General features: G+C 46.9%; 1 long non-coding RNA gene across 2 annotated transcripts; it reads right to left on the reverse strand.

Annotated features, from left to right (window-relative positions):
- Nucleotides 1-1,215: 1,215 nt before the first annotated feature.
- LOC132328346 (uncharacterized) lies at nucleotides 1,216-9,133 on the reverse strand. 2 transcript variants are annotated; one of them, XR_009486751.1, is made up of 4 exons: nucleotides 8,928-9,133; nucleotides 7,033-7,199; nucleotides 1,850-1,933; nucleotides 1,216-1,307 (listed from the first exon to the last, which is right to left on the reverse strand). It is a non-coding gene; the product is annotated as an uncharacterized LOC132328346 (long non-coding RNA). The 2 variants fall into 2 exon arrangements; XR_009486750.1 differs by lacking the exon at nucleotides 1,216-1,307 and adding an exon at nucleotides 1,337-1,409.
- Nucleotides 9,134-10,955: the final 1,822 nt, after the last annotated feature.

The following is a 10,955-nucleotide window of genomic DNA, read 5'->3' on the forward strand; positions in this document are numbered from 1 at the left end:
CCAGTTGCTGGGTTTCATCCCTAAATATAGGAAGCTTTTAGGGTTTATGTGATGAAGATGAATAAGAGATCTCCCTTGTACGGACAGAAGTGTACTGACACTTTGAGGAAGCAGTATAGCCCCTCTGAGAACCAAGGTATGCATTGTTTTAAAAATAGAAGATAATAAGATAAAGAAAAACCACAGGAACAGAGAAAATTGGTGTGTAGGTTATGTTCCAAAAGTCTCCTTGGTGAAGCTTCAGATGTTGCCATCATCCCCCTTGAAGATTATTTCAAGACTAATATACAGATTTTAAGTGTGGCTGTTACCATGGGTACATATCTAATCAAATGGGGCTTAATTATATATATTACCCAATTTGGCATTTGGGAGCATTTCAGTGATGATACTTCTGCTTGTCTGACAAATAACATGATTATTCAGAAAGCTGCATATGTTTTAATGTTGGATTTTTGTTCTTTGATAGGAAACTGTCTAGCTAACCAAAAGTGTTTTTCACTTGCAAAGTCACAGCCATTAGCAACCAAATTCAATTAATTATGTTTGATAAGCTAATAAATATATTTAGGACTTTTTGTGCTATGCTCAGTCACCTTTAGAAAACACTTCATCATTAGTCACCAAAAAATGAAGTGTTCTCTTTTTTTCAAGGATGAGAGCACTTAAAAAATTTAACATTATAAATTACAATGCTATTTGCTTTAAAAATAGATTTTAAAATTGATGCTTGCCTTCAGCTTCAAGACTGAAAACAGATTCTTTATAAATGTCTTGGGTTTATGAGAAAAACAAGGAATTTTTCAGAATCATGTCAGAAAAAAAGTTAGTGATGCTCATTCTCATGGCCTCACTACATTTAAAAATGCGTTCTCCCATCCTGCTACAATGCCCCCTGACACAAGTAGAAGGCACGATTTTTTCCTGTGACACCCACAGAAGAGGAGATTGCCAGCAGAAGGACAGTGGGATGCGTAGTGACAGAGGCTGCAGAGCTGGGCCATGTTTTAAATAATCTGTGACAATGAGCTGGGACACAAGACAGGAGCCTGCCAAGCTTGGGTCAAGGTCCTGGGGAGAGGAGCAATCCTACCTGCGCATACAGCAACGTGCTTTCCTTCTCTGTCTTTCTGCTAACTTTACTTGTCTAGCTTTATTATAACTATATTTAGGAAAAGGACAGAGAAAGACCCCTCTGGAATTGTGTTGTTTTACCTTCAATCCCCATCACACCCACATAGCTGCCAGAAGGACACATGGTTGGGAGAACCTGCCAGTTAGAGCAGCCTCTTCCCCTCTTCCATGCTCTGAAATGATAATGAGAGAAGAAAGAGACCTTGTAAATCACCAGGTGACCAGAGGCACATCACCTTCTGTGCTTTTCTTCCCGTGACAAGGATTCCTCAAGTCTGCAAGAGAGAAATATGCAAAGTGGGGAGTTGAGTACAGAGATGAAACAAACTCCTGAGCTGCAGAACTGGTAGAACAGAACAGAAAACCACCCAAACTGGAGGTGTCCCATCCAGACTAGCAGTAAAAAAGTGTCTCTACCAGAGTGTGCGATGAGTAGGTCAGACCATGACAAGAGAGAAGAAATACTTGGCAGGATGAGCCATGTGATGTCCAGATGAGAGATCACTGACACCAGCACAAGCTGCGGCAGTTTGGCTTAGGCACGTTTATTTTAGAAACCCATAGGTGAACACAACTGCTGATCAGAAAGAAGACAGGAACCCTCTTTTGCAGCCTCAGTGTGGATGCATGAAAGACTCCCAGATGACCACTATCTTCAGCATGAGGATACCTGCCCCAACCACTAGGCAGGTGGTGTGTTAAGGGCATGACTTACCTGCTACTGTGTTGGGTGCTCCTGCTCCAGCTGCTCAATTAGCTCATGACTGAGTGGGTACGACTGGAGTTTGTATGGCTGGAACTGTAACACTTAGGTTAGATGCCATTTATGTAAAATTGAAGTGTCAATAATAAACCACAAAATAGTAGTTGGAATATGGGTATCCTAGCTACAGATGGGAGCATATCATTCAATTCTGGTTGTCATCTGATTCAGCCAGCAGATTCTGTGGCGAATTTTGAAGTTCCCAGCTTCAGTTACCGTGTGACACCAGGCACCACACAGCCTCCTCTCCCTCCCCCAGCACCCCACATCATTAAAATTAATTAAACTCTTGTCCAGTGGTGTCCAGGTGTCACAAGACACCTGGTAAGTCTCACCTCTAACTACCCACTTGGCTGTGCTGGAATAGCAGCACTGCAGATGCTGCCTGTGGGGCTCAGTCTGCTCCCACCAAAGTGCTGGGTGAGCGGCTGGCGGGGCACCCCCAGCTCTGCCTAGCTTTCCAGGGCACAGTAGGGAGCTGCAAGTTAATTAGCAATCTTCCACAGCAGGTCAGCACCCCCAGCTATCTGTATTTTCCCGTGTTTGTCATTTTCCATCAGCCTCCATTTTCCTCCAAATCTCTTTGGTGTACCAATTAATCCAGAGGGTTTTCATTTACTCGGGCCGTCCAAATCAGCAACACACGAATACCCCCCACAATCACTGCCAACAGCTCATAATACATTTTAACTGCTCCTTGGCCTTTGATGTGTTAGCCTTCTGGGCAACATTATCATTACCCTTTATATACCTCTCTGGGTGAATGCAGTGTTGCACATGCTATGTACAATGGGTTTGCTTGTGCCTGAAATAAAGTACATTGTCCTAAGAACCTGCAAGAATTGTGCCCTCTTTGCTAGCAAAACCCTGAACCAGCCCAAAACAAACACGAATAACATCCTGGGTTATGGAGAGCTTATTTTCAAACTGGATGAGCAAATATAGGAATGAACAGGAAAACCAAAAAAGGTCTTCGCCTAGGGAGAAGCTTTAGTGGGAGAAAAGAGTCCTGGTACAGTCTGGAGGTGTGGGCATCATGTCAGGGGAAGCAGATAGTGTGCCATGCAGATGTGCACATGCTGGAAGTACATATGGAATGGAATACATCATTCCAGCTGAAGTATCAGATGTAGGCAAATTCAGGAAAATATTATGGAAAAAATTTAGGGAGGCAGGATTATTGTGGTCCACGACTGGGGCATTCTTCACGACTTTGGAGACATTTATAGTTTCAAGGTCTCTTGTAATTGAGATAGTTACAGCTGTATTTCTCAGGGAATATAAATCAGTGTGGGTGGCACCAGGCTGACAATTTGGAATGGCGCTTAGCCCAGCTGGGAAAATGTGAAAACAGCCAGAGCCCTGAAAGATTAGTTAGAGGTGGCATGGGTTAGCTAAGGTTGGTTCCACAGGACCCACACGATGCACAGGTGCTTACAATAGGGAGGTGGAGAAACAAGCTCTGTGTAATAAGATATTTTTGTGGGAAATGATGGATATACAGTGTAAGTATGTGTTCACCATATTAACATACAGAGTACCCAAGCCCAGCCAGTGAGCGAGGGCATCCGGACTTTGCCCAGCCAGCCTGTAGCCTCTGAAGTTTTTCACTTGTCTTGCCAATTCTCTTACCAAAGGGAATTAACAAATTTCTCCCCTAGTCTTCACAGTCACCCTCTAGCTGTAAAACAAAGTGCTGCTCATTGTTGCCCTCCTTTATCCAGAGGGCTGATATTTTTATTTTTTTAATAAATTCAAATAATAACTTCCCTCTTTGCAGGCATCATTCTGTAAAGGATGGACTGGTCCATGCCCATCCAGCACAGACCTTGTTAAAGTGAGCACAGCCAGCCTCCAGATCCTCCAACTTTGCAAGGGGTTTACGCTAGATTAAATTAGGACTAGCTCAGAAAGCTGGGAGGCAGAAAAAGGGGCTGCTTGCAGCATGTTGGTGCATTGGTCCCTAAAAGAGGAATGAGCTCTTCCCCACTCCCCCTGAAAGCACGTGGGGATAAACAGATCACAGAGAAGAGCTATTGAAACGTGTCTGGGGGAGGCCTGGTTTCAAGCAGGGCATGGGACACTGAACAATAGCTGCCATTTTGAAGCAACTAGAGCCCAGAGTGCTCTTGAGGAGGTGACAGAAAGCACTGTCACAGGGTACGACCCTGGCTTGTGAAATAAATGGTCCCTGAGAGCTCGTTGTGCAATGGCTGCTGACGTGCAAAGCCAGCGCTGAAAAACATCAACTGTGCTTTCTAAAAATATGAAAGAGCAGTGCCCAGGGGAGGTGGCTTGGGAAGGGAGAAGCAGAGGGAAGAGCCCGGCAGTGTTGCTGTATCCCTACAGGATTTCTGGGAAGGCACTGTGCCTTTCTGTGCCCTGCTGAGAGCAGGGTCACACTGGGGCCCTGCTCACAGGAGTCACCAGCCATGCAAACAAGCCCCTGGAGGAAAGACCCCCTGTCCTTCCTGAGTCCTCAGGGAAGATCACATCCCTACAGCAAGCTTTGCAGGTGGGAAATAATCTTCCAAGCCAAGCTGTTCACACCCTAGCTGCAACTGAGAGGGGGACAAGAGGTGCTTCTGCCCCTGGTGAGCTCCCCGGACCTTCCCCAGCAGGACAGTGGGCTGCAAGACTTTGGAGAGGTTTTGCTGCCCAACAGGTCTGAAGGATGTGGCCAGACACAACCAGGCAGGGCAGTCCAGCCTCTGCTACTGGGGGAATCCTGGCCCCTGTCACTACCTCTGGCTGCCCTTCCAAGCCCCCAGAGATGGGGGAGGCTCCTCAGCTGCAGGAAGGCCTGCCAAGAAAAAGATGCAGAAAGAGTTAAAGCTGGTAATTAAAATTCCCAGCAGAAAAATATGATCTGGGGAGAGAGAAGCATCCTTTCCAGCACTGCCAACCCCACATACTCAAAAATTATGCATCAGGCTCCAGAGAATCACAACTTTAAAACTGCAAGGCATTTTGTTCTGTTTTTCACAGAAAATTATAAACATTTGAGCTTTTCCTACTTGCACTCTGATTTCCTGAAGTTTATGATCAGATTTTCAAACTTTTCTGCAAATCCCTGAGGGCTACAAACCTATTTTTTTAATAAAATAAAACTGAGTAGCTCATCTAATGCCCACACCTTTGCACCAAACAACAAAGATCAAAAGACTTACACTAAAATGAGTATAGGAAACACTGGAGATCTCAAGAATGAACACCCTGCAGTATAAGTCTCGTCATTTTTCTCCAGGGTTGCACAAAAAAAGTTAAGATGTTTTAACCAACATCACATTGCTTAAGTATTTTATTTGTCAGCATGAAGAACAGGTCTTCAGTGTAATTTTGCTTCCAGTAATAATGGTGCTCGCAGCCAAGCGCTGCAGGAAAGTTAAAACTGAGGCTGCTCTCCCTGCCTTAGGGGCCAGAGGAGCACACAGTTTCTAGGACGCTAGGCTGTGCTCAATGTTGCTGCTGCTCATGGAGAAGGCAAAGCTGCAAAACATTATCCAGCGTCAAGCCCAGACCTGGCCTTCCATCTTTAGCCTGATCCATACAGAAATGTCTTGGCCAAAAGGGACAGGTGGCTGCCATCAACTTATTTTCTTTGTTCCCAAAGGCGCTGAAAGAACTGCTGCTTGTCTTACAGGGACACCTGTGTTACAGAGCAGGTAGACTGTGAGAAATATATCAGCCAGTAGAGAGGTCAGTGATCCCTCAAGATTAAAGACTGATCTGAGTGTGAACTCGCTATTGTGCCTCTGGAAAGGATTTGGCATGTAACAGCCTGATTATCGATTGCTGTCCTTAAGAGAATGTGATCTCTCCTTTGCACTGATCCTGTTAGCTTTATTTACCACAACACTTGCTGAAACATCCTCTCGCAGAGATAATGGCTTCCTTTGGTTGCTGTCAGAACGAACAAACGGAAACAAAAACACGCTGCTAATAGTTGTGTCCTACTCTAATTAATTAAAGCAAGACAAAAGCACTGCACTGCTGGGTTTGGCTTGCCATTGCCTGGGTGCCTGGAGAGGCCCCAAGCACAGGGGCTGACCACAGGAATACCAATAACACAGCAGTGCTTAACACACAAGATTTCCACCAGCCCAGAAACTCAGCAAAACATTCATGAGGAATAGGAATATGTTTGGCACCCAAACTGGGATCCAGACACCAGAGGCTGCTGTTCTAGACAGACCTCAGCCCACATGGGCCTAAGGAGCTGCCAAAGATGGCAGATGGGTAAAGTACACAAATAAGCAAAGGGTTTTCAACAGTCCTCTTGCAATTTTTGTGGCACATCTGCACCATGCAAAAGAGCCAATAGCTCCATCCAGGCAGGCAGTAACAGGGTTTTAGCAGGATGGTGGAAGAGAGGCAGAAATTGGCCCACCTGCATCTTACAGCACGATGCTAAGCAAGGAAATAAGTCCAGCTCTCTTGCCCTGCAAGTGAAGACCATAAATTCTGCACATCCTGCCTCTTCAGACTGAATCAGGGTCCAGTCACAAGTACGAGTTGAAGAAAAAGGGAACAAAGTAAATGGAGTGCACCAATCTGAACTAAAAAGCAGTGGCATAGCCACAGCACTGAGCACTCACAGAGCTCACACTGTAAACAAACTGATCCCCATATCCAAGTGCTGCTGAACACACAGATACTTATTTATGATTTCTCTGCTGATGGACTGTGGATCACAAAAGCTTGGCCAGCAGTCCAGGACTATCCAGACTTCAAACATCCCTTGGAAGGTGGTTTCAGGCGCCCCTTAGCTATGGTGCTGCTTTGTGAATCCCTGCTGTCCTCCATGCCCACTTGGGGTGCTCCCTTGGGCTGGAACACTCAGGACACCCCAGTGAGTGTCCTGTGGGAGCCAGGCTTTCACACCAGCCTTTCTGTGCATGCATAAAGGTCTTGGACTCTTTCATTAATCCTTGGTTATTCCTGAACACCTTATTTCTTACTTTCCACTTTCCTAACCATCTCCTGTATTAAATATTCATATTCATTTTGTAGGAAGAAGGACTACTGCTTGTCACTAATCGAGCAGTTTAAAGCTATGACGTTAGAACTTGAGCACAACCTACCAAATGAAATTATTTAAAATATAAGCTTTGATACAAAATAAGAACACTCACCTCAGCTGAAGGTGCAATTGCCTTTTGCAGGTGTACAGCATCTGCAGCTGGAAGTTAGGCAAACAACTGGGCAACCTTCTGCTGCCCACAGCAGCTCTCACAAGCTCATGCCAAAGAGGCTTCTCACACAACCCAGAGAGAATGCAGCATTTTCTGTAGTTATCACCCTGCAAAGGTCAAAGAACAGTAGCCAATGTTCATTTCTCCTCTGAAGCTAAGAGCAATAGTCAAGGCTATACAGACTGGAGACAGGTTTAGGGAAATGTCTTGCTGACAGCATTTTATCAAAGTCGCAAGAAAACTTAAGCTGTTCAATTTTTCTGCAGCTCTCTCTGACATCTGGTCCCTAAAGAAACTAAACATTCAAGATTAACTAGACCCACTAATTACATAGTAAATAACTACAATGGACAATAAAAATATCTCTTCCTACAGAGAAAAATAAGCGTTTCAGACACGGACACACTTCCTTCTATAGAGTTTTTCATAAAAAAAAACTGCCCTTGGGGTGAACCTGCTTCAACAGCACATTGACACCCTTCCTGCAGGCAGAGGTAGGAAAAACAGAGACACCTTTGTATCTGGGAAGATGAGGTGCCCCCAGTGCTCTCCTCAACCCATCAGCAGGGGGTTTTCTGCCCCAGACCAGCAGCTTGCTTCCCACCAAGGGAAAACAGTCTTTGCCATGTATCACCACACTGGCCATTGCTACAGGTTCCTCAGGGAAACAGAAAATCTATCACAGCAGCCAGAATTCCATGGCAACCTGGGCTTGCCTACCATGAATATAACCCTTTCCCAGAGCTCTCTGTCTCGAGTATCTTAAAATCCCTTAGGGTAGTATCCCCACTGGAAGGATGGGGTAGGATCCTTCCCAGCTTCAAGGCCCTTAGGTATTTCCCAGTGCTGGGGGAAAGCCTCACTCTAGAAATTCAGAGGGAGATTCAGAGTACTGGTATGATAGAAATGTTGATCTAAATGACTGAAGCACCTCACACTCTCGGGAGCAGCATTTCTTTCTACAGAGTTTCCTATACTCCTCAGGGTATAAACAATGCCTACGTGCCCAGCAAACTCAAATTTAGAATAATCTGACAGAGAAGAACATCAGAGCAAGCTTCTTTTTCATTGCTGGACACCTGGGGCATGCTCTGGCTGACATTGCTGAGACCACCCTGGGTCTCCAGCTGGGGCAAAAGCCGTCAGCCACAGCTGGAACAAGTCATGCCAAGTCATGATTGTCTCTGCAGCAGCTCGCCTTGTTCATTCCCACTTCAGAATGTGGGCAGAGCTATGGTGGGCAAAGGGCCACAAAATCACACAGAAATGAGCTAATTGATTGGTTAAGCACGTAACAGTACAGTTCTCACTGTTTTCACAAATCTTACCTGAGCAAAATGTGGGCACCACAGGTCAAAGACATGTCTTGTATTGTGGGCCAACAGTGTGAAATGTGACATAATAAAGCACCACTACTCCTGCCAGGCACATCTGCTGAAACAGGGCCTTTGGGCAGCCACTGGACTGAGCTCAGGTTATGTTAAATTCTTTAAAAACGCAGGAGAGATGATGATCCCAGCTGCAAACTAAGAAATTGGACTTCAGCCCCCCACCTCTGAAAGGGTTTCATAAGACATTTTGTATATATCAGATGAATTTATGAAGCTGCATTATAAAAGCACGAAGCACTAACTCCTTCCAACAGCAACAAAAAAAAAAAAACAAACAAACAAACAAACAAAAAAATCCACAACACAGCTCATTTTGAGCTCCATTTGAGCTCCAACAGGAAGTATGCAAAGTCGTATACATTTTCTTATTCTTTTTTTTAAACACTTCCTTCAATGCCTCCGGCCTGCTAAGCATCGTTTGATGCCTGCTGCATTAGACCGTACCTGTGAATTTGGGATTTCTTACTCCGTCAAGGCGATCTAAGCAGTCTGTGGGCGGTGTGTTTTGGGCGGTGTGCTCTCCTCTCCGGGCATGCGATCACTGCCCTCCAGCGGCACGGGCCGGGCAGGACCCGCCGCGGCTGCGGAGCCAGGCCAGGGCCAGCCCTGCGCCGGGCGGGCTGCTGCAGCGCCCCTCAGCCCTCACTGCCCGCCCGTGGCTGCGGAGCCAGGCCAGGGCCAGCCCTGCGCCGGGCGGGCTGCTGCAGCGCCCCTCAGCCCTCACTGCCCGCCCGCGGCTGCGGAGCCAGGCCAGGGCCAGCCCTGCGCCGGGCCGGCTGCTGCAGCGCCCCTCAGCTCGCACTGAAAGGCGGACAGCACTGTAAGGGCACCTGGGAGTTTACCTTTCCGGAGCTGAGCCCTTCCAGGGAATGGCCGAAGCACGGGAAAGGCGTGCGTTGCCCAGGGGTTAAACAACTACCAGGAACCAGTAGGAATGCTTGAACAATGAACAACTAGCAGGCTTTTTTTTTAATTATTAGAGTAATTTAAACATTCTCCGACAGTCCTGAAAAGGGTGAGAATGTTAGAACACTGTCATTTTAAAAACCTGAGCTACACTGAGTTTAGGGGAAGAGGAGGTGCTGCTGAGGCAGTAACACTTTATAAGCACTTTATTGCTTGGCTTGACTCTCTGCATTTCTTACAAATTTCGGCACACAGCTGAAAGGCAAACATGGTGAAAAACAAGCATTTCTTTAAGAAGGCTGGGGATTCACAGGGGAAAAAATCCTGAAGAGAGGGATAGAGATAAAGAATTGCTGTGGGCTTTGCTCCTGCACTTTATCTTAATTCTTATGGATATTGCCCATGTGCTACTTGGGCAGCCCTTGCTTGTGCTTGGTGTCTTGCAGATGCCTACTGAAAATCAAAATGCACACAGTGCTGCAGGCCTCCTCACCACACCTGCTCGGCCAGAGCCCAGCAACGAGCCAAGGCACTACTGTGCCACCACAGTGACACAGGGGGCTCGAGGCACCACCTGTGACTTACTGGAGGGCCCCTTGTCCCCAAGAAGGGCAGTGTGGCGTAGGAGAAGCCATGGGCATGGATGTGCCGAGCCCGTGAGAGCCACAGGCGCTGCTCCTTCCCACCCAAAGGGGATGCCTGTGCTGGCCTCCTGAGCTGTTGTTGGTGTTTTTCCGGCCTGGCTGCTAGCCTGGAAAACAAAGTTCCCAACCAAAGCAAGAGCAAGGGGGGAGAAACATGGAAAACAGCTCTGACATTCCTGCCTGCCTCCAGCAATGTTTCCAGAGCAATAGGGCTGTAGAGGCTGAGCCTGCTGAGCTCCCAGATGAATAGAAGCAATGGACATGCTACTGCAGCATCATAATACCCTTCAGCAAAGGAATTAGAGCTCAGCAATAGTGCAGCAAATCTCCCTGCTTAAAATCCCTTCCCCGGTCCTGTTAGTACAACTACCAAACAGCAACTTCTCTCTCTGTGAGGCTCTTTTAGACCCAGGCTTTATATCCTGCAAGCAGAGGACAGGATTTTACCAAGGGGGATTTTCTGGAAGCAGGAGGACTGAAGAGTACTACCACTCACCAAGCCCAGCCAGGAAAGGACGGAGCAGCGGGTGATCTGCCAAAGCTTCCTACAGCCACATCCACTGGCACTGAGGTAACAGCATCCATTTTGCTCTAGTTTAACATGCTCAGCTCTGTTTCTTGTGTCCCTCCTTTGACCTAGGGGATGGCTCAGGTCAATCTGAAGGCAATAAATACCTTAAATGAAGGCAAAACCTGCCGAGGGATTAGGAAGTACAGCACCTGAGGGCAAGGCAGGCAATGTGCCATTCCCCAGCATGGCAGGTGTAGGGAAGCACATCCCCTGTTACAGCCAGGGACAGGGAGCAGTGGCAGGATGAGCAGCAGTCACCATTGCAGAAGCTGGAGGATCAACCACCTTTCCAGTCCCTCTTCCTGCCCCAGCACCAGCTGCCCAGGCCCTGCTTCCCTGCACACCAGAGCA

Source organism: Haemorhous mexicanus, chromosome 6 (assembly GCF_027477595.1).
Source record: "Haemorhous mexicanus isolate bHaeMex1 chromosome 6, bHaeMex1.pri, whole genome shotgun sequence".
Classification (NCBI taxonomy): domain Eukaryota; kingdom Metazoa; phylum Chordata; class Aves; order Passeriformes; family Fringillidae; genus Haemorhous; species Haemorhous mexicanus.